We start from the raw sequence: 20390 nt of genomic DNA, 5'->3' as shown, positions 1-20390 counted from the left end.
AATGCCGAACACAGCAAATGCTTAACCCATGACACCACCAAAAGGGGGAGAGGGAGTAGAGGGGGATGAGTGCCCCCTATTAATCCTAAGTTCTTCCTGTGATTTTATGTAAATTTGTACACGGGGAACAGAGGACTCCAAAGAGACCTCTCGAGCAGCAATTCAATGTACAAATGACAGGTTGGCTGTGACACAAAACAGCAGCTTAAGGAAGATGTAAAGCCAAAGCTAACATTTCGGCCACACCAAGGAGTATGGTGGCATGGTATTTATCGCAAGTCCTATCCCAAACCAACAAAGCCGATCAACTATTGCAAGTCGCAGCTCTGCCCAGGGAAAGTACGTCACCTGACCTGTGATTCGAAACACAACATCGAAGTGGGCCCTGAACTATCACTTGGAGCCGTTCAGAACTGGCTCTGGAAATCATTCAGTACGAATATCTGGAGAGAGCGGCACAACACAGAGAACGGCAGCAAATATCGAAAGCACAGGGAACATAAAGAAAATAAAAATACAAATACAAAACAAAGCCCATGAATGAATATTTCCTCACAGGTGCTGGAATAAGAGGAATCCAACTATTAACAATCCACGTTCCCCATTCACCCGCTCGCGGGGTATTTTCGGATCCATGGGATCCTTCGTCTTTACCGACCAGCAGCAGCAGCAGCAGCCGGGGCTGCAGGTCCCCCCCGAAGGTTCCGCCGACAAGAATGGACTCAATGCGATGCCCTTCCTAGGCCAAATCCACACCAGTCCTCTGCTGTCCCGCCCAATGGCTCCAATAGGTCACGCTCACCCCCCCACCTTCCCTCCGATGGGGGATTCAGATGGGTGAGCGGCAGCAGCCCAGACTCCCCTTCTCCCCAGGACATAACTTACCCCCGGCTCCCCTGCAGATTCAATGCTGTGCCACAGATGGCTTCGATGGGACCACCGCCCGTGTTGAGCTCCCTCTGGACAGGCGGCGCTTCTCCGGACAGCCGGAGCGAGCCGCTTGAGGGCACAAAGTTGCCGAATGCAAAAAAGAGCCTGCGTGCTTCATCTGCTCAGCAGCTGGAAAGAAGGAGGTCACGCACCAGGCAGGCACCAAAAGCTGCCCAGCCACGCGAAGCGGGGTGGGCAAAACCAGGACGACATGCAGTTGATTCAACTCAACCTGAATCACTGCAGGGCCGCACAGGATCTCCTGACGCAGACGGTGCGCGAGCTTGGCTCTGAGGTGGCACTCCTCAGCGAACCACATAAGGTGGGCAGCAGCAGCGATTGGGCCACGGACCTTACTGGCAAAGCGGCCCTGTGGCTCTGTGGCGTCGACGCGCCACAATTGCGCGACACCAAGTCGGCAGACGGGTTCGTCCGAGGGTATGTAGGCGGCATATGGTTCTACAGCTGCTACCTGGCACCCAGCCTCTCACTGTAGACCTTCAGCCGCATTATGGACGAGCTGAGCTGCGATCTGCGAGGACGGAACAACGTCGTAGTCGGAGGCGACTTCAACGCCTGGGCCCTGGAATGGGGGTCCTCCCGTACAAACGCCAGAGGCCGCACGGTGTTGGAGGCTTTTGCCTCTCTGGACGTCGTCCTTCTGAACGAAGTGTCCCAATAAACTTTCAGCAGGGCAGGTGTAGGGTCGATCATCGATCACACCTATGCCAGCAGCACGCTGGCCCGGCACGCCCGATGGAGGATCAGCGACGTATATACTGCCAGCGACCACGAGGCCGTACTATGCACCCTGGGCACCCTTGCCCGATCGAGAGGTACCCCGTTCCGGCATAGGAAGGCGTACCGCCAGGACACGCTGAGGGCCCAAGCCTTCGCAAGCGCCCTTGAGAGCTACTCTGCAAACGATGCAGACGGAGCCAACGATTTGGCGACCAAATTGGCGGACGCACTTGAAGGCGCCTGCGACCAGAGCATGCTACCGAGAGGGTGGAGCGAAGCGATTGCGGTTCTCCGTAGAACCTGCCACCGGGCCAGAAGGCTGCTCCAGCGAGCCAGAGGCACACCGCGCTTGGCCCGATGCAGCGAGACCTACAAAGCGGCGAGGAAGGATCTGAAGACCGCCATAAGGAACAGCAAGAGGGAATGCTTCCTTAAGCTGTGTGATGCCACCGAAGAGGACCCCTGGGGAGGCGCGTACAGGATGGTGGTGAAGAGGCTGAACGCGGGCAGTAAAGCTCCAACAGATCCAGAGGCACTGGAGGGTATAGTCAGGGCACTGTTTCCTCGAGGACGGCAGATCCCTAGCTCCCTGCGGTTCGAGCATAGCCCGAGCGACATCTGCGAGGTTACGGAAGCCGAGGTGTTGCAGACAGGCAGAAACCTGATACCTAGTAAGGCTCCGGGTCCGGATGCGATCCCCAACAGCGCGTTGAAGCTGGCACTTCTTCTACTCCCGAGGGAAGTTGCGGGCCTTTTCAACAAATGCCTCCAGGAGGGGACGTTCCCCGAGAGGTGGAAAAGGCAACGGCTGCTACTATTAACCAAGCCGGGCAAGCCGCCAGGGGTAGCCTCTTCCTACAGGCCCATCTGCCTTCTGGACTCCATGGGAGAAGTCTTCGAAAGGGTGATCGGTGCGAGGCTGAGCGCAGCCATCGAAGCAGCAGGCGGTCTCTCCCAGAACCAATACGGGTTCAGGAAAGGGATGTCGACGCTGGACGCCATCTTGAGGGTCGTACAAACGGCGGAGGAAGCCATTGCTGGGACTAGGTGGAGAGGCGGAACCAAGTCCTATTGTCTGGTGGTGACACTGGACATAAGGAACGCCTTCAACTCGGCCGACTGGACCCGGACGCTGGAGGCACTGAGGTCGTCCAACATCCCGGGCTACCTACTGAATATAGCGCGCAGCTATTTCAGCAATAGGGTGCTGACAATGGACACATGTCAGGGCTCTAGGGCATACGAAGTCTCAGCCGGAGTCCCGCAGGGCTCCGTTTTTGGCCCTCTGCTCTGGAACGCCATGTACGACGGGGTCCTACGGCTCCCGATGCCAGCCAACACTAACCTGGTGGGTTTCGCTGACGACGTTGCAATAGTGGCGGTAGCGAAGGAACTTGCCGCAGTGGAGGAGCTTGCCAACTTCGCCATACAATCCGACGAGGCGTTGCTAGCCGCCGCGGGGCTGGAACTGGCGGCCCAAAAAACGGAGGCGGTCCTGATATCCAGCCGTAAAGTGGTCGAGACCGCCAGAGTGCAGGTTGGTTGGACCGCGATCGAATCGCAGAGGTCCATCAAGTACCTTGGAGTCCTCATCGACACGCGCCTGTCCTTCAAAGAGCATCTGGAATACGTCCACACGAAGGCCGGTGGGACCGCGGGAGCGCTATCCAGGATGCTGCTTAACACCAGAGGGCCAAAGCAGGCAACGAGGAAACTGCTGACGAGCGTCGTGACGTCGCAGATGCTCTACGCCGCACCGGTGTGGGCAGAAGCAGCGAAGGTGAGGAGCTACATGCGAGGAGTGGAGGCAACGTACAGACTGTGCGCCATTAGGATCCCGTGCTCGTTCCGGACCATCTCAGACGAAGCCGCGTTAGTCATTGCCGGGCAAGTTCCGCTCAGGGAGCTGATAAGGGAGAGGAAGGAGATCCATGATGCCATGACGGACAGTGCAGCCGAGGTACGCTCCAAAGCAGAAATTAAGGACGCCGCCAGAAGGACCAGCATTGACAGATGGCAGACTCGATGGGACCACTCACCCAAAGGCCGATGGACCCACACCCTCATCCCAAGCATAGCATGCTGGGTTGAAAGGAAGCACGGCCAGGTGGATTTCTACCTTACACAAACATCCATTACACTTGGGCGGCCGGACCTGTGCCGTTCGAGTTATGTGTGTTGTGTCCGCCATCGTCCTTAGTTGGTGGCCGGATCCAGTGCCATGGCATTCAGAGTGCCCTATGGTCCAGGAAAAGGAAAAATCCATCAGCCACACATACGATTAAAAAGGGCTCTCAAAATACTTACCGCCAGCCATTCAGACACACACACACAAACATCCATTACACTTGGGCGGCTGGACCTGTGCCGTTTGAGTAGGTGTGTCATGTCCGCCATCGTCCTTAGTTGGTGGCCGGATCCAGTGCCATGGCATACAGAGTGCCCTATGGTCCTGGAAAAGGAAAAATCCATCAGCCACACATATGATTAAAAAGGGCTCTCAAAATACTTACCGCCAACCATTCAGACACACACACACAAACATCCACTACACTTGGGCGGCCGGACCTGTGCCGTTCGAGTAGGTGTGTCGTGTCCGCCATCGTCCTTAGTTGGTGGCCGGATCCCGTGCCATGGCATTCAGAGTGCCCTATGGTCCTGGAAAAGGAATAATCCATCAGCCACACATATGATTAAAAAGGGCTCTCAAAATACTTACCGCCAGCCATTCAGACACACACACACAAACATCCATTATACTTGGGCGGCCGGATCTGTGCCGTTCGAGTAGGTGTGTCGTTGACCGCCCTTGCCCACAGCTGGTGGCCAGACCAGTGCCACTCGCTCTACATTAGGGCCACAATTGCCGACGCACACACACACTCACATCCATTTCACTTTGGCGGCCGGACCCGTGTCGCCACAGTATTATGTGTGCCGTTTACTCCTGGCTCCCAGCTGGTGGCCGGACCAGTGCCACTGGTTCTCCAAGAGGGCAGCCACAGCCACAACGACGACGAGGTGCTAATTGCACCTACTTCTGACGACTTCGGATGACGCCAATTTCGACGACCAGGGGGGACGACGGGGTCGGCCGGTATGCAACGCAATGTCTTTACAAGCATTGTGTTTTGCTATGCCGGCCGATGCTCCGCTGTTTCTTGTCTTCCCTGTAATTATAGAAAAAGATATAGACATTATTTTCAATTGTTATGTTTATTGTAATATTGTAAACGTAAATCAATTGTACCTGTTTTGTCTAGTCTTTGTTCCAGTGTAGTATCTCTTTTATTACCTGTTTTTCCGTCGTCTTCACTCCAGTCTACTACTTATCTGTATTGTTATTTCTGCAAGTGCTTGTCTCTTTTTTATTTAGTGTATTTCCTCCTATTTTCCACGCAAAGCACCTGCATTGTTTACCTTTTTCTCTTTATCTATTCCTCAATTGGCTACGTGTTGCAACACTGCACTTTCTGAATTTTCGATCTCATTTCTTTAACCCCTGCGCCCCAAATCAGCCATTTCCACTGCCAGCTCCGACAGCGCCGCCGACGGCGAAGCCAGCGCCGACAGCGCAGCCACCATACCCAGGAACGCCAGCAGCAGCAGCAGCAGACCATCAGCAGCAGCAGCGGTAGTCGCCGGCTTAAGGCATTGGCGGCGTCGGCAGCGGCAGCGGCGTCAGCCAAAGCACCGCAATGTCAAGCCAAGCCAAGCCAAGCGGTACCAAGCGCGCCAATAATTCCGCTTCCCACACTCCAACACACACAGACACGAATCGATGCACCGTATGCCGATGCATCGTGTGGAGAGAGCCGGAAACAGCAAGGAGCGAGAGAAGGCGCAAAGAGAGAGCGGGTAACGACCTCGTACCAGCGACAGTACGAGAGGGCACTCGAGCAGCCTCTGCACGAACAGCAGCCAACAAAAGATTCGTGTTCGAGTGCCCGTTCGGGAGCGAGTTCGAACTCGAACCACAGCCATGGCACAAACCCCGCTCGATCGGCCACAGCAGCGGTTCCAAATGCAATGCACACAGCCAATACTACAACCACAACCACAAATACAATGATGACATACATCAGCACACAAACAGCGACATCAAACACAAAAGCGACAACTACAATTACGTCGGCAGCCAGAGGATGCCTGTTAACAGCAATGTTAACAGGCGGACCCCCCCCCCCCCCCCCCCCCCCCCCCCCCACCACCACCAACGCCGCCAGAGGAACAACAGCAGCAGCAAACACATCAACAACAACAACATCAGCCAACGGCAACAAACATAGCCAATACCGATGATATCCCATCCACCTCTGCTGCAGCGGCCCGTTCGCCACTGAAGCGCGTCCGCGCCGAGGTGAATGATGATGACGATGATGACAGTGATGTTATGGTTGTTGAGTTTGATGACGATGACGACGACAATTTGGATGCCAATCATGCATCGGCCAAACGACGACTCCGGGAAAGTAACCAACAGGCAAGCAAATCCCATATCCCCCAAATTCAAAACCATCCCCATCACCAACAATCAAACCAGCAACAACATCAGCGGACAATTACACAAAATGCCCCTGCCCCCGCCCCTGCCCCTGCCCCTGCCACTGCCAATGCTCCACTAGCTCTACCTCACTCACCTGCAAATGCAACTAGTAGTTGCGGCACAGGAACCCACAGCAGCAGCGGCGGCGGCGGCGTTGGGCTGCTCCAGCTGCCCTCCCTGAGTATGCTCAATGCCAGACAAATTCGGATGCTGCAGCGACAGCACCAACCAACTACAATTATTCCCCCCCCCCCCCCCCCCCATCATTCTGCCAGCTGTCCCCGACATTATGCCCATTCTGGACAAGCTGCAGAATGACCCGAGGGTGGGCAACAGTAGCTATCACACCAAGCTCATCAGCCGCAATGGTGTCCGTATCCAGGCCCGCGACATGGCTACCAGGGATGCCATCATGGCAATCCTGGGCGATGGCGGCGGCAACGAGGCGATGACTGGCCACTACACACACCAGCACAAGAGTGACCGTGGGCTACGGATCGTCGTGCGAGATCTCCACCACTCCACAAGCACCCAACTAATAACAAATCAGATGGCCGAACTGGGCTATTCAGTTAAATTTATTAGAGCCATTAAAGCGAGATCCGATGGACAGCCACTCGACCAGTTCGAGTTGGAGATAGCCCCCAAGCCGGATGAAAGCCACCACGATGTCCTCCAATTAACCCAGCTGGGCAACCAGTTGGTGATCGTTGAGAGGCAGGCCAAGCCGGTGGACCCAGCCCAGTGCCACAGATGTCAGGCTTTTGGGCACACCCGCACCTACTGCAGGCGTTCATTCGTCTGTATGAAGTGTGCGGGTGCCCACGCGTCCACGGCATGTGTCAAGCCAAGGGCAGACGCCCCTAAATGCGCCAATTGCCAGGGCGCCCACATCAGCGCCTACAAGGGATGTCCGGCATTCAAGGCAGCAAGGGGCCGCCTTCTGTCGCACCGAGTGGCCATGCAGGAGTTGCGTCGCAAGCGCAGCTCGCTTCTGCAGCCATTTCCAGAGCAGCAGCCACCAGCAAAAACAACACAAGCACATCCAGGGCGCCGACAGCAGCAGCAACAGCCAGCTCAAACGCCAGCCAATCCCTGGCGCGGACAGCAGCAGTAGGCAGCATGGACGCCACTCAATGTCTATTCTCCTGGGCGACGAAGAAGACAACAACATCAGCAGAAGCAGCAGCAGCCAATACAGACAAAAAAACAGACGCCTGCTGCCTCTGGCCCACGCACTGGGCGACGACGTCCAGAGCAGCCATTGAGCCGTTCCCAGGCACAACAGCAGCAGCTACAGCAGCTGCAACAGCAGCCGCAGCGCGAACAACAACAGCGACAGCAGCAGCAGCAGCTTGCCAACATCCGCTCCCGGCAGAAGATGCAGCCGAAACGCCAATCTTTCGAGGGATCCTGCAGCCAGGCACTGTTGGAGAATACGCAGAGGATGACGCGATTGGAAAAGAGGCTGGAAGTGATGATGTCACTACTCACCTCGCTCATCCAATCCCAGGCAGTGACGGCAACTCCAGCAGTTCCAGAAACATCGGAAAATCCACCAACAATGGCAGCAGCAACAGTGGTTGCCCCAGCTCCAGCAGCCAGGCGGTCGAAGAAACCACCACGATCACAGCCACCACAAAAAACGTTTGGCCAACGCCAGCCGCCATTCCAGAGACGGATCCTGAAATGGATGAAGAAAATGATGACGATGAGATGTGGACAGATGACGACTCCATGGATGACATTAAGGCCTACGCCCGCAACATGAGGTACCATCTTGACAACCAGATATCCTGGAACGCTGTGTACTAATTGGACACATCTCTGCCACTGCATTGGATTAAATGACAAATGCATATCACTCGCATGCCACAACAAAAATGAACAACGGACGCTGCCGCCATCAAAGCCATTAAATAAAACATAAACGAATAAAAATGCTGCCATACACACTTGCAAAATCATACGGCCGGACAAATTCAAATCGAATGCAGTGCGTTGGTGATTGCTAGAATAGCCAAAAACAGACACACACACACAAACACCCATTACACTTTTTTTTTTTTTATTCCCGATACTCAAAATGAGTATTGGGGTATATTAGATTTGTGGTAAAAGTGGATGTGTGTAACGTCCAGAAGGAATCGTTTCCGACCCCATAAAGTATATATATTCTTGATCAGCATCAATAGCCGAGTCGATTGAGCCCTGTCTGTCTGTCCGTCCGTCCGTCCGTCCCCTTCAGCGCCTAGTGCTCAAAGACTATAAGAGCTAGAGCAACGATGTTTTGGATCCAGACATCTGTGATATGTCACTGCTACAAAAATATTTCAAAACTTCGCCCCGCCCACTTCCGCCCATACAAAGGACGAAAATCTGTGGCATCCACATTTTTAAAGATACGATAAAACCAAAAACGCAGAATCGTAGAGGATGACTATATGTTCTAGAGTGTAAAATCTCAACCAGATCGTATAATTATTATAGCCAGAATCAAGAAAACAATTTCATTCTTTCTCGCTCTGTCTCTCTCTAACACACAGGTTTCATGGTCGGCTTTGCCAATTGCAAAATATGAGTTCAAGGATCTCAGAACCTATAAGATCCAGAGCAACCAAATTTGGTATCCACACTCCTGTGATATCGGACCTTGACCGTTTCGTGTCCAAATATCGCCACCCCCCCTTCCGCCCCCGCAAAGGACGAAAATCTGGGGCATCCACAAATCTCAGAGACTATTAGGGCTAGAGTAACCAAATTTGGTATCCGCACTTCTGTTAGATCTCACTATAAAAGGTATATCTCAGAATTTCGCCCTACCCCCTTCCGCCCCCCCAAAGGACGAAAATCTGTTGCATCCACAATATTGCACATTCGAGAAAACTAAAAACGCAGAATCATAGATAATGACTATATCTATCAGATTGCTGAATCTGGATCAGATCGGATCATTTTTGTAGCCAAAAGCAAGAAATCAATTTGCAGTGGCCACGCAGCGCCCGACGTCACGCTCAGACTGAAATTCTGTCTCTCTCGCACGCACTCTTTGTCGTGTGGTTCAATATTAGCGGCGTCTGCCGCAGGAGAGCCATACTGACTTAGTATCGGGTATAACTGTAGAGTTGCGGTGTCCGCAGCAACTCACAACGTTCCCCCTCGTTTTTCATAGATGCGCCATGAGGAGTGGAAATCTTCATGAGATACCAATGACCCGTGCCATTGGCATGCACGATTCCTTGCTCTAGTCAAGTCATACGTACTAAAACCACCCCACACACATACACACCTCTTCCCCCCGCGGGATCACCGTTAGGTATTGCTTCGCGGGAGGGGGGGCCTATTCTAGGCCGCTACATGCCGCTCTTTCTCGCATCGTCTCAGGTCATCCTGGATGCGCTTGATGAGACGGTACACGTATATATAGTTATCCTCCGATGCTGTCATAAAGCTAACCAGCAACTCTGCTGGGGGGATATTCTCCGTCCATGCTGCGTATCTCTTACAGCCGTAGAGGGCATGCTCCGGGTCTTCGATTGCGGATGGGCACGTAGGGCAGTATGGGCTGGTATCGTGTTTGTACTTATATAGGTAGCTACGATAGCCCCCATGCGCGGTTAGGAATTGCGTTATGTGGTAGTCCGCGTTGCCTCTGCTCCTTCCGATCTGATTCCACCGTTCCTGCCATGTTTCGATGGAGGCCTGTCGCGCTGTATTGCGGATGGCCGCCGTGCCGCCTATGGTTCCCTGCGCCGTACTCTTTTCGTACACTATTTTCATCTCCCTGGCCAGTATGTCCACGGGTATCATACCCGCTAGGACTAGTGCTGCGTCCTCGGACACAGTCCTGTAAGCCGAGATGACCCTCAGCGCGGCTAGCCTGTATGGAGCAGCTAACTTCTGTAGTGCGCTTGTTGTAAGAAAAAATTGTTTGCATCGACGTCTTAATTTTCCCTAAAATTATGCTACGCGAATAGGCTAAGTCTTCTGTTGGGTCCAAGAAAGCTAAGCTTTTAACACGCCATCTACTGGGTGCGCTTCGTCACCGTGGGCTGCCCATATTATTTTGTTTGGCTGACGTTTTAATCGGCCTCCTCCCCCCACTGTCATTTTGACAAATCGAAAAGAAAAAGGGAAGAACGAGGGGATGAGGCCTTGATTTCCGGGAGAAGCAGCTCGCTCTCTCCTCGTGGTATCCGAACAGTACTTACGTACTTATCCAGCTCAAAAAAAAAAAAAAATTAATAAAAGGTAAAAATCAAATAAAAGTTCTTGGGAGATCAGCACGATCCGCCGGCCTTTCGGAAGAAAGACCCCATCCACCCAGACGAGAAACCAATCCCCGATCCACGGTGCAGAGGATGGTGCGAATTTTCTGACGATCGCCCCAAAGCGGGCCACCGTAGAGTTGGGAAGCTCCACCCAACGCCCCAACGCCCTCCGCCAACGCGGTCCACCGTAGAGTTGGGAAGCTCCACCTAAAGCCCCAACGCCATCCACCACAGCGAGCCCTTCAGCAGTTCCCGAGCTTCAGCGCCGACAGAGAGCGGCCCCTCAGCCGTTTCCGAGCTTTAGCGCCGGCAGCAGCGAGCTCTTCGCCGCCCCATCGCGAGCCGTCGCGACCGAAAGTGGGCCATCCAGCCACCGGGCCAAGAGCCTTAAACAAAAAGTGCCAAGTGATCTTCCTTGCCAGGAATAACCAGACCCGTCCAAGGAAAAAGAGACCCTGACCCGAATTTTTTTTGTCACCGTGCTTCGCCCTAACCTAAAAGCCAGATCATGACATGTGAAGGTTAAATGTATTAAATAAACCCCAACGGAACGGGCAGAACTCGTATGATCCTCTTGTGGCCCATTGTGCGTTTATTCCCAAAGAACTTATGTGCGCTTGTTAGGCCCTTTGTGCATATAAAACGAAACCAGCTGCTTGGAGCTTTTTCCGTGCGCCCACACCTTGGTCTATGGATCAAGACCTACCCCAACGAATCTAAATAAACGAATAAATATTGAATAAAGTATAAAATATAGAAGTTATAGATGGAATAATTTGATTTATGAACTATATATGCTCAAAAAAAAAAAAGCCTTAAACAAAAAGAAAAAGAAGATCAAGATAATCTGGTGTTAGCCGTGGTCATGCGTGTGCATGTGTGTGTGCTCTCTCTCTAAAACTTACAGGTATTCCCCTCGCCGAAAGATCTTTTGGACGTGGCCGGAACATGAAAGTACGTAAGTGAACAAACTCCCAGTTAACGTTTATAAACTTTTAACATAAAGAGACAAAAGAAAAAACCATACATGAGCCCGGTCGCCCGTATTCTTTGATTTTTCCCTAAATTTTGTTGTAGCTTTTTTTGTTGTAAAGAGGCCTTAAGCCCACGCAAAGCACAAGAGCTTTGGAAGCTGTAAGCTTTAGCGCAGATCAGCGGCAGCAGGTGCTTCACACCTATGCGACGGTGATTAGTTACCCTTACTTTTGCATTAATACAAAAATACCGAAAATGAAGAAATCTTAAATTACAAAAGTTCCTACTTAAATATTCATTATTATTGTTATTATTCGTTAAATTATTCCCAGAACCCTACCACCTGTTTTTGAGATCATATATTTTATTCCTATTATTTAAAATTATTATTCCTATAGTTTTAATTCTCTTATTGCCCTAGCTTATACTCACCCCATAACTATATATCATTTTCCTTCTACCCATGTATTTAGCTTTAGGCACTATCGATAAAAATAAATATTGTTAAAGATTTGGAAATGAATTGTTAGAAGATTTTTGTTTAGGAGCCATGCAGGGATCGATGAGGGAGAGTGAGGTATGACCCCCGGCGAGAAAAGGGATCATCCATAAGCCATATTTTCTTCGGAATTAGGATGATCAAGGTTGGGAGGGCCATGGCTGTTGCATCCAACACCAGCACAGCTACCCGTCGGTTCGGATATGCAACGCGGAAGCCCACTTCCCTGTCCCCTTAATTCCTTTGTCCCTTCTAATTCCCCCACCCTCTCATCCTCCTTCCCCAACCCCCTAACACTAGTCATACGGTCATACGCAGGGTATCGCACGCGAAAAAACTAATAATAAGATAAGGCATCGACGCGAGCACGTATAGGAAAGGACCAGTATAGGAACCCCGCCCCCATACTACCGATCATACAGCCGGAGCCAGCGCGTGCACCAGTCCTGCCCGATACACCCCCGACCAGCTCGAGTGGCACCGCCACACACAACAATCGTTGTATGTGATATGCTACATTTATCTTATTTTGGCGCCCAACGTGGGGCCCGATCCGGCTTGCCCCATTTAAAGAAATAACTTGGTCAAAAGTAACACCTGACTTTTATCCTTGCTAGACCGTTTTTTTTGCAACTTATCCAGTGGATACTGTGGATCCGTGTAAGCTCATCATGGCCTACGGGGCCTAGTATCGGTGCAGGGTATATTGGCGTGCAGTAGGTCCGATACACTGGAAGTGTTATAACTTATATTGGGTATAACTCCGTGGGTCGAGCTTAGCCTATCAACTAGTTGAAGATTGTTATAGGAGCTAAGCGAGAACACTGCTGCAGGAAAGGAGAGCGCATTCCAAATCGTTTATGATGAAATTCTACGAAGATTGCCCCTAATTAACTGGGTTTTGGCTGTCCCGAGGAACCCCTGAGAAGATTACTGAGGTTGCAAGCCCCGGTAAGCCTAGGTGACATCGGACTCCCATACTACCTGATGATTAGTGGAACTAATCCAGCACCTTTCTCAGCCCCAATACTTCTGATCTGACCTTTTAGATTTCGCTGGATGAGGGATTATTTATCCTGCCACGGACCTAACTTGTGAGGCAGATTTCAGTTATAAGTAGATTACCCCATTCCTGTCCCTTCCCTACCCGAAAACAATGCAATCCGCTTTACTCTATTCCTACCCAAAAAACGATTGCATGGCTCCTAAACTGTTTTGATATCTACATATATCTATATCTATTGACTGTGACTTTTTTTTGTATTATTTTTTTTGCATTTGCTATATATATCTAATATATTCATACTTGGTGGTGCCCAAACCGAAATGGTGGTGTCTCGTAGTACGGAGAATTTAGCCCTCTGAGAAGACACGGGGAAACATTGCCAAATTTGCTCCGAAGTAATCGTTTACCAGATACAACTATTGTCGGCCAGTTGTGGGCACACCTTCCACAGAGTGTGCTTCACCGCTAAAAGTGGTAACAAACGGAAGTGTCCCACTTGTCAGCAAGACCTGAACATCACATCGGCCTCAGCTGAGAATCTTAGTCCCATTGGTCCGTCTACGTCTAGAGCACGAATGCCATCTGTTACTCAGTCCCTTCAGACTAGAAGTCCAAGCAAAAGAGTTGAAGCGTCAAGCCCTCTTGAGATGGCTAACTCAGAGAATGCCAACAGGTCTCCAATCTCCGTCGACCCTCAACAGAATCAGGCCACTATGGCGGAAACTATACAGCAGTCCATAGTGGACGCGATTAGAGTAGCTATGGTAGAGCAAACCCGAATTTTGGCGACCAGCATGGCTGATCAAACTAACCGGCTAGTTCGAGCCATTTCCGATGGACTTCAAAGTACGGCATCTGTACCCTCCCCGAACATAAATGCAGCTCGGATGCAACCGGTAGCAGAACTAGAACAGCAAACGATCGAGCAACTTTTTCGGCTGTCCACTAGTGAACAGGTACCAGTGCCGGGGATTAATCAATCGGGAAATAGTTCGTCACCCTCGAATTTGGGGCAAACCCGTAATGTTGGCTCAGGAGTTTCCACAGGTTCCTCCGCTTCATCCCTTCGGGCAGATCGTGTTAGCCAGATAATGTCTAATTGGAAACTGCGGTTTACGGGAAAGGCTGGTATGTCGATTGAGGACTTCATTTACCGTATTGAAGCACTTACAAAGCAAACTTTGGACGGTAACTTTGAAATAACAGCTCGATACGCCAGTAACCTCTTTGATGGAAGCGCCAGCGAGTGGTTTTGGCGGTATCATAAAAGTGTCTCTGAAGTCCGTTGGGCAGATCTATGCCTAGCCTTGCGTGGCCAATTTAAAGACGATAGAACAGATAGGAATATCAGAACAGAGATCGAATTATCCTTAAAACAGCGACCAAACGAGTCCTTTGATGATTTTTATGGCGTAATTGCCGCATTGGCAGATAAACTGTCTGAGCCCATGTCTGAGGCAGCCTTGGTTGAGACACTGCGAGCAAACCTTTTGGCTGATATACAGCATGAAATTTTATATGAGTCGGCTGCGACGGTGAAATCCTTACGTCACCTGGTCCGAACGCGAGAAATATTCATGCAGTCCGTAGCTAAAACCAAGCCTCCCCTGGCGGCCCCCCGAACTTTACCACGCCGCCAAGTCAATGCTATATTAGACGAATCTATTGCCCCAGATAGTGAAGAAGTAGGTGAAGAAGAAGATCTGGAAGTATCAGCCGTAGAGTTCGTCTGTTGGAATTGCGGTGGCAAAGGCCATCGATACCAAGAGTGCATGGCCGAACGTAGGGTATTTTGCTATGGTTGTGGCAGGGCCGATACTTATAAGCATAGTTGCAGGAAGTGCAACCCCCACACGGCAAAAAACTCGTTGTCGCGTGCACCGCCGAAAAGTGCACGCAAACAACTGGTCAACCAAGCGACCAATACCGAGTGATCAATTCTTCTCCTTCCACTGACCTTATTATACCAGACGTGTCAAACAGCGTATACGCTGACCACCTTGCTAGACCTCCAAATCGATCCCAGCGCCGAAGAAGCGATTTTAAGAAACATTGCAAACTTGAGAAAAGACTGCTCTTAGCTTCTGTAGTTGGAAAACCAAATGATTTACGACCCCATGCTCAGATTATGCTTTTTGGTAAACCAGTCATAGGACTAATGGATACTGGAGCTTCAGTTAGCTGCATAGGGGGAAGTTGCGCGTCCGACGTTATTCGGAATAAAGTCCAATATAAGCCGCTGTCCCTAAAAGTTAGAACTGCCGACGGAAAGAGCCAAAGTATAGTCGGCAAAATTTCCGCAAAAGTCACGTATAGAGGGGAATCCAAGGAACTTTGTTTTTATATTGTACCTTCCTTGACGGGTAATCTCTATTTAGGAATCGATTTTTGGACGGCTTTTGAACTTTTACCGTTGCACTTGATGACACAAAATTTACGTATTATAACCTTAGAAGACCCCACAATGAGGGCGCTTCTGCCTTCACAGCAAGTATTACTACAGGAGGTAATAGCTCTCTTCCCATCTTACTCAAAGCAAGGTCTAGGTCTGTAATCACTCACACGATAGAGGTAGCCGACGCCATTAAACAACGCCACTATGCGGTGTCACCGGCAACGGAGAAGCTAATGTACGAGGAATTAGACCGAATGCTGAAGCTTGGGGTTATACAAGAATCGGTTAGTTCGTGGTCTTCGCCCGTAGTGCTGGTTAAAAAGCCTGGCAAGGTTAGATTGTGTATCGATTGTAGGAAAGTAAACTCGGTCACGGTAAAGGATGCATATCCCATGCCCCTTATAGACGGAATCCTGAGTAGACTACCGAAAGCAGAGTTCATCACAAGCATCGATCTAAAGGACGCGTTTTGGCAAATCCCTCTCGATCAAAAATCTCGTGATAAGACAGCGTTTACCGTGCCTGGCCGTCCCTTATACGAGTTTGTCGTCATGCCATTCGGCTTAACCAACGCACCCTGTACCTTGTCGCGACTTATGGATAAAGTCATACCAGCCCATCTACGGAATGAAATCTACATATATCTTGACGACCTCTTAGTTATATCCGATAATTTTGAGCACCATCTGGAGGTGTTGTCCCTGGTCGCATCCCAACTTTCCAAGGCCAATCTTACTATAAATGTGGAGAAAAGCAAATTTTGCCGGAAAGAAGTTAAATATTTAGGCCACGTGATTGGTGGTGGGAATATTCGCACTGATCCTGACAAAATAGCCGCCGTTAAAGACTTTCCAGCTCCCCAGTCGATCAAACAAGTTCGTCGATTTCTTGGAATGACAGGCTGGTACCACAAGTTCATCCACAATTATGCAGCTATTAGTTCACCCATATCAGATACTCTGAAATCTAAGCGCAAGTTTATTTGGACTGACGAGGCTCAGCTTGCTTTCGAGTCATTAAAGTCCCAAATGTGTTCCGCGCCAGTTCTACATAGCCCAAATTTCTCCATACCATTCTCAATACACTGTGACGCCAGTCATACCGGCGTAGGGGCAGTTCTAATGCAAGAAAACAACGAGGGCGCAGACGTACCAATTGCTTTTATGTCGGAAAAGCTTAACAAATGCCAGAGGCAGTACACTGTAACTGAAAAAGAGTGTTACGCTGCGGTTTTAGCCGTAAAAAAGTTCAGGGCATACATGGAGGGCCAAGAATTCACAATGATTACAGATCATTCCTCCTTAAAGTGGCTAATGTCGCAGGCTGATCTTAGCTCCCGATTGGCTCGCTGGTCCTTAAAGTTGCAGGGATTTGAATTTAAAATCTTACACCGAAAAGGGAGTGATAACATAGTCCCCGATGCCTTGTCCCGTACGCACTCAGAAGACTTGTCCTTCTTGGCAATTGATAGCATGTTGGTCGACCCTGATTCTCCTGAGTTCAAATCACCAGAATATCAGTCAATTGAAAAGAAGATTAGGTTGAACAGTTCCCGATTGCCTGATCTGAAAATCAAAGATGAACGCATCTTTCGGCGTGCGGAACATGCCGATGGAACCAAGATCACAGACGATTCCTGCTGGAAACTTTGGATACCCCCATCCCTTGTAAAACCCGTCCTCAAAGCTGCCCATGAGGATCCCTTGTGTGCCCACAGTGGGATAAATAAAACCCTTGAAAGACTCAGGCGATCTTATTATTGGCCAAACTTAGCGGTGGATGTCAAAGAACTCATAAATAATTGCCATATCTGTACAAACAAAGAAGCATCCAAATCAACCCTTAAAGCCACCAATGGGAAATACGGGCTTACCTTCTCGATTCTTTCAAAAATTATTTGTAGACTTTTTAGGACCTTATCCGAGAAGCAAGTCAGACAATATTGGCATCTTTGTCGTGTTAGACCATCTGTCAAAATTTCCATCTTTGAAGCCCGTACGAAAATTTACAGCAGATTCCATAAAACGCTTCCTGGAAGAAGACCTCTTTCACTGTTTCGGGGTCCCCGAAACCATCGTAAGCGATAATGGGGTCCAATTTAAATCTCACACTTTTAACTCCTTGCTTGACAAATATAATATCTCTCATGTCTATACTGCCTTTTATTCTCCTCAAGCCAATGCTTCGGAGAGAGTAAATAGATCCGTTCTGGCGGCCATAAAAAGTTATGTTGACCCGGATCAACGTAATTGGGATGAGAAATTAAGCAGCATTTGCTGTGCACTTCGGTCTAGCCATCATTTAGCCATAAGCACTACCCCGTATCGGCTTGCTTTTGGACAGCATATGGTAACCGATGCCAGTAGCTATAAACTGATGCGTAACCTAGACATGTTAGAAGATCGCGGTGTCCAATTTTCGCGAGAAGATTCCTTCGACATAATTCGCAGCAAAGCAAAAGGCTCTATACAGGCCCAGCACTTCCGAAATGCCAGATCCTATAACTTACGAACGAGACAAATTTCCTATAGGGATGGACAGGAAGTATATAGACGTAACTTTCAGCAAAGCAATTTCGCTAAGGGCTTTAGCGCAAAGTTAGCACCAACCTTTATAAAGTCCCGAGTGCGCAGGAAGCTAGGAAACTGCTATTACGAACTTGAAGATCTTCAAGGCCGCCTTGTAGGCAAATTTCATACCAAGGATATAAAACCTTGACATGAATTGTTACAAGCGCGGATCCCACTTTGGGTGTCCCACCCCAAGCGTGATTGAAGTGGGGGGATTATGTAGTGCGCTTGTTGTAAGAAAAAATTGTTTGCATCGACGTCTTAATTTTCCCTAAAATTATGCTACGCGAAAAGGCTAAGTCTTCTGTTGGGTCCAAGAAAGCTAAGCTTTTAACACGCCATCTACTGGGTGCGCTTCGTCACCGTGGGCTGCCCTTATTATTTTGTTTGGCTGACGTTTTAATCGGCCTCCTCCTCCCACTGTCATTTTGACAAATCGAAAAGAAAAAGGGAAGAACGAGGGGATGAGGCCTTGATTTCCGGGAGAAGCAGCTCGCTCTCTCCTCGTGGGATCCGAACAGTACGGACGTACTTATCCAGCTCAAAAAAAAAAAAAAAATTAATAAAAGGTAAAAATCAAATAAAAGTTCTTGGGAGATCAGCACGATCCGCCGGCCTTTCGGAAGAAAGACCCCATCCACCCAGACGAGAAACCAATCCCCGATCCACGGTGCAGAGGATGGTGCGAATTTTCTGACGATCGCCCCAAAGCGGGCCACCGTAGAGTTGGGAAGCTCCACCCAACGCCCCAACGCCCTCCGCCAACGCGGTCCACCGTAGAGTTGGGAAGCTCCACCTAAAGCCCCAACGCCATCCACCACAGCGAGCCCTTCAGCAGTTCCCGAGCTTCAGCGCCGACAGAGAGCGGCCCCTCAGCCGTTTCCGAGCTTTAGCGCCGGCAGCAGCGAGCTCTTCGCCGCCCCAACGCGAGCCGTCGCGACCGAGAGTGGGCCATCCAGCCACCGGGCCAAGAGCCTTAAACAAAAAGTGCCAAGTGATCTTCCTTGCCAGGAATAACCAGACCCGTCCAAGGAAAAAGAGACCCTGACCCGAATTTTTTTTGTCACCGTGCTTCGCCCTAACTTAAAAGCCAGATCATGACATGTGAAGGTTAAATGTATTAAATAAACCCCAACGGAACGGGCAGAACTCGTCTGATCCTCTTGTGGCCCATTGTGCGTTTATTCCCAAAGAACTTATGTGCGCTTGTTAGGCCGTTGACCCCTTTGTGCATATAAAACGAAACCAGCTGCTTGGAGCTTTTTCCGTGCGCCCACACCTTGGTCTATGGATCAAGACCTAACCCAACGAATCTAAATAAACGAATAAATATTGAATAAAGTATAAAATATAGAAGTTAAAGATGGAATAATTTGATTTATGAACTATATATGCTCAAAAAAAAAGACCTAAACAAAAAGAAAAAGAAGATCAAGATAATCTGGTGTTAGCCGTGGTCATGCGTGTGCATGTGTGTGTGCTCTCTCTCTAAAACTTACAGGTATTCCCCTCGCCGAAAGATCTTTTGGACGTGGCCGGAACATGAAAGTACGTAAGTGAACAAACTCCCAGTTAACGTTTATAAGCTTTTAACATAAAGAGACAAAAGAAAAAACCATACATGAGCCCGGTCGCCCGTAGTCTTTGATTTTTCCCTAAATTATGTTGGAGCTTTTTTTGTTGTAAAGAGGCCTTAAGCCCACGCAAAGCACAAGAGCTTTGGAAGCTGTAAGCTTTAGCGCAGATCGGCGGCAGCAGGTGCTTCACACCTATGCGACGGTGATTAGTTACCCTTACTTTTGCATTAATACAAAAATACCGAAAATGAAGAAATCTTAAATTACAAAAGTTCCTACTTTAATATTCATTATTATTGTTATTATTCGTTAAATTATTCCCAGTACCCTACCACCTGTTTTTGAGATCATATATTTTATTCCTATTATTTAAAATTATTATTCCTATAGTTTTAATTCTCTTATTGCCCTAGCTTATACTCACCCCATAACTATATATCATTTTCCTTCTACCCATGTATTTAGCTTTAGGCACTATCGATAAAAATAAATATTGTTAAAGATTTGGAAATGAATTGTTAGAAGATTTTTGTTTAGGAGCCATGCAGGGATCGATGAGGGAGAGTGAGGTATGACCCCCGGCGAGAAAAGGGATCATCCATAAGCCATATTTTCTTCGGAATTAGGATGATCAAGGTTGGGAGGGCCATGGCTGTTGCATCCAACACCAGCACAGCTACCCGTCGGTTCGGATATGCAACGCGGAAGCCCACTTCCCTGTCCCCTTAATTCCTTTGTCCCTTCTAATTCCCCCAGCCTCCTCATCCTCCTTCCCCAACCCCCTAACACTAGTCATACGGTCATACGCAGGGTATCGCACGCGAAAAAACTAATAATAAGATAAGGCATCGACGCGAGCACGTATAGGAAAGGACCAGTA

Source organism: Drosophila miranda (genome assembly GCF_003369915.1).
Source record: "Drosophila miranda strain MSH22 chromosome Y unlocalized genomic scaffold, D.miranda_PacBio2.1 Contig_Y1_pilon, whole genome shotgun sequence".
In the NCBI taxonomy this organism is placed as follows: Eukaryota; Metazoa; Arthropoda; class Insecta; order Diptera; family Drosophilidae; genus Drosophila; species Drosophila miranda.
Note: the sequence above shows the minus strand (reverse complement) of the source record.